Source organism: Gymnoscopelus microlampas (genome assembly GCF_963454915.1).
Source record: "Gymnoscopelus microlampas genome assembly, chromosome: 18".
NCBI classification, from domain to species: domain Eukaryota; kingdom Metazoa; phylum Chordata; class Actinopteri; order Myctophiformes; family Myctophidae; genus Gymnoscopelus; species Gymnoscopelus microlampas.
The window spans coordinates 27,754,597-27,758,836 of NC_139955.1; positions in this window are offsets into that span (position 1 = coordinate 27,754,597).

The window sequence follows — 4,240 nt, forward strand, 5'->3', positions numbered from 1 at the left end:
CTCTCTCTCTCTCTCTCTCTCTCTCTCTCTCTCTCTCTCTCAGCTCTCTCTCTCTCTCTCTCTCTCTCTCTCTCTCTCTCTCTCTCTCTCTCTCTCACTCTCTCCAACTAATAGGCTAGCAGCATCGCATGGGTGGGCGCATTGCCTCGCTGAAAGGAAAAAACAGTTACAGATTGCGCGCACAGAAATGGGATGATGATAAGCACATCATGTAAGGTCGGTCCTTTATTCGCTATAGCGATCGAAAGAGTCCAACGTCCAAAATCTTTTCTGTTGGTGAAAAAAAAAACCCGGGGACGAACAGGATGAGATAGCGATTATCCGGTGAGGCGATGCAACAGCGCGCACCCTCCAGCCGCGTCCCCTGCACCCCTCAAACGCGAGCGGCTTACGTGAGCAAACATCACCTGCCCGGTCACTGGCGTCGGCTCGCCACGTCCTGCGCAAACAGTCTAATGACCGGGGCAGCCGGCCGCCCAACACACATCAGCAGCACACGCACACCGACACTGGCCCAGCACGCACGCCACACGACAGCATGTTCGACTTTGTTCGGCTTTGCGGGCACTTGAGTCAAAAACATGCATATACAGGCAGCAGCCACACACAGAATGCGTCTAGCCTGTGTGGGTTTGCTAACCTATATAGCCTCTTATACCCCGCCACTCCAGTGGCGGGGTATAAGAGGCTATAGGTTAGCACACTGCGGATAGTTGTTGCGATGACTAACGCTGCGAAATTCTCTCAATGGATTCGACAACATAGAAAAGGCTTAAGAGATGTTTGTGAATAGCTCACTGCACCGTAAGAGACCAAACCCCTGACATTTACAAGTATGCAGGTTATAGCAATTCACACATAATTGCACAATTCTATATATAGCCTAATGTGTACAACACATGATCAATTAACCTAACATTGTGATAGGTAACAGCCAGGGGAATTCTTCCCTGGTAGTTTCCCTATCCTGCTCAGCTACAGCTAATAAAACCACATTTCCACTGAATACATCTCCACCAATGAAACGTAAGCTCTGCAAAATATGCTCAGGCTTTTTACGGTGGCCACAAGTTCCCCTCCTCCCGCTATCGCCACACCAGTCCCTCCCTCCATCCCTCTATCCATCAATCAAGTCATTCACAAGATTCGCCTTTCCCTCTCTTTCAACAGCAGAGCCCACCAATCGCCCTTCGATAGAGGTCAGAAAGCTCTGCTTTTCCACGGTACTGGACGGGGAAAACGTTGCTGTTTGAAGACACAAAGTAAAAATCCTTTGAGAATTAAGCACCAGGGTGAGAAATGTAGAGAATGCAGAAAATATTACTTAATTACAGCATTGATACGCAAAAATGTAAGGCTGTGGCCTAACTAGAGTTTCTTCAGTTGTTGTGTTGTGCTTTAACACTAGACGAAAACCACCCAAGTCGTTCAGACATATATATAGGGTCCGGGTATAGGCTCACTTAATATAAACCAAGATAAATACCGAGGCCTTCCATTGCACCACCAGTGAGATTCACTCTCGCATCACCCCCTCACGGAGGACTGAACCTCTCTGTCCATGGTCCTGAAATGTCAGGAGGACCACGGACAGAGGCAATGTCTTCTCTTCCGGTTACCTTTACAACACTGTCCAAATCTGCAAGGTCACGAAGTTCATCTCGCCCACCCCCCTGTGCGTTCGACCTCGTTAATTATTAATCAATTTGTGACTAAGTCAAATACTCCTTACCGAGGAGCAGTATATACCAACAAGTAGCCTACTGTCCATGGTACTGAATTGTCAGAATTCAATTAAGGCCATCCTGCTCTGCAACAGCTAGGCTAAATTGAATTTCAAGAGAACAATATATCTGATATATTGCCACACGACAGCATGTTCGATTCCTAACCTGTGGGCCGGGGCCCACTGGTGGGCCGTGAGGTTATTGCAAGTGGGCCACCAAATAATTGGCATAACACTCATATTTGAATGATAATACAACATTCATATCATAGAATAAATGTTTTTAAAAAATGATATTGTATTTTCATTTCTTTGAATCCTTGGAAAATCCATTGATCCAAGCCGGAACAAATTTGATTGATTGATCGTTAAAATAAACATGCTCTGGAATGCACGCTGCACCCATCTGACCACTGTGGTCAAGATTTCCAAGTGGGTCCTGATCCAGAGAAGGTTGAGAATCGCGGATAGCACATCATACATTTGAATGAGAGATGATTGTTCACTCTCTGGCAGCTGCTCTGTCTGAAAGCATGTTTTGTCATCTTAAATGATGTATCATGTGAAAGTGGATGACTTTTCTTATGTTTTACATGTGTGGGAGGGAACACTGTATGTAGCCATACAGCCTTATATAGTATATGTATAGCTTTACATAGTTGTATTATTTTTTGTATGAAATGTGCTAATAGCCCAGTGGTTCTCAAACCTTTTCATGTCAAGGACCCCCAAATCAATGTGTATTTGGCCGCGGACCCCCACCTGAAAATGTTTTGTGCCAGGGACCCCCTGAAGAGAAGATTTGTGTTAAAAAAAAAAAAGAATCAAAATCATTAAACATTTTCCAATACTTTCCAGATTTGTAAAATACATGTTCGGTAATTAAGAATGTATTGATTTCCAGATTTTACATGGACGATTCATAATTAGAATAGTTTTAGAATCAAAATACAATAGACTAACATGAAATATTAAGAAACAGTAGATCTTCACGTGACCTTCTTGTTCCAGCGGTGATACAGAATAGCCATACGTCTATCTATACCTGGGCGAGGTTTCCGCTTTATTATTTTCTTCACAAGAGCGCCACCCAAGAAGATACAGTACCATGGCTTATACCTTTCCATTCTTAAATGAACTGAATGAAGGCCTCGGACTGTCCTCTCTTATCCGTCAGATTGTCAACTGTATAGGCCAAGTTTACATTTCTATAGAACTTTTATTTATATAATGAATGTTGAGTCATCCTTGTTGTATGTTTACACTTTAAAAAGTGTACTAGCTACCTACAGACAGACAGACAGACAGACAGACAGACAGACAGAAAGATAGCTAGAAAGAGATCCGTGATTTATTTGAAAAAGAATAGCCTGTATGCTTATATGAGTGTAAAACTAAAGCTGTTTTGTTCTTGATCGTTAACAGTTCACATTCATGTTCATCATGACGTTAAGGCAGTGCATTATGCACCCATCACAACAAGTTCAACTACAGCCTATCATTTGCAATTCCTTCACAATTATCAGGCTCGTTTCAAGGGTCACGCCGTGTTCTCTGTCCTTGGTGCTGAAACGCCCAACTCATCCCATAGCAGCCATGTAAACTTAGCCTACAAAAACGTTATGTGTAGGCTGCTATAGGACGAGTTGGGCGTTTCAGCACCAAGGACAGAGGACGTCGCATGTTCTTCTATTTGTCCTTTTTTATAATTATATATTACATTTTAATTTATCATATAAAGAGTAGATTCGTTATGATCTTAATTTGTTGTTTGGTGTATATCTATACTAATTATTATATTTAAAAAAAATCTATGCTGTCTTTTAAGACTGCAGTGTTTCAGGTTTACACGGGTGGGGGTGAACTTCAGTTGCAAAGTAGACCAGCTAAAGGATAAAGTTACATTTTGTGTAACGTTGCAAAGACAACACGGGTGCCTTGAACACATCCCGCTGATCCAGGGGACTACAGTAGTAATGCGACTACAGCGCTTTAATTTTCATCTCCCCCTCTCTCCGTTTCTTAGAGCAGTGGATCTCAAAACCTTTTAAGGCCACGACCCCCCAAAATAATCATATTTGAACTGGGGGCCCCCCACCCCGACCAGCACTTGACTTACTGTCAAGAGTTGAGGCATTACATTTTTGTTCCACACATACGACATTGTGAAAATAGCTCACAACACCTCGCAAAGCCAAGTGTTGTGAGCTTGTAGATCGGCTATTTTCACAATATTTGCATCTTATATTATTTGACAGTTTGGCCAATGTTTTACCAGTTTGTATAGTATAGTTTGTTGATTACTTTTGGTGCAATAATGGTATTTTCTTTTCTTTCTTTTTGAGGTATTAAAGGGTCTTAAAAGTCCTTATAATTGTCACTTCACTGTCATGTGGGGACCCCCCAAAAAAATAAAATAAATATGGGGATCCCCTCTGGGGGTCCCGACCCACAGGTTGAGAACCCCTGCCTCAGAGTTCCTCTCGCGATAGAAGAGCGGCGGAGTGGTTTGAC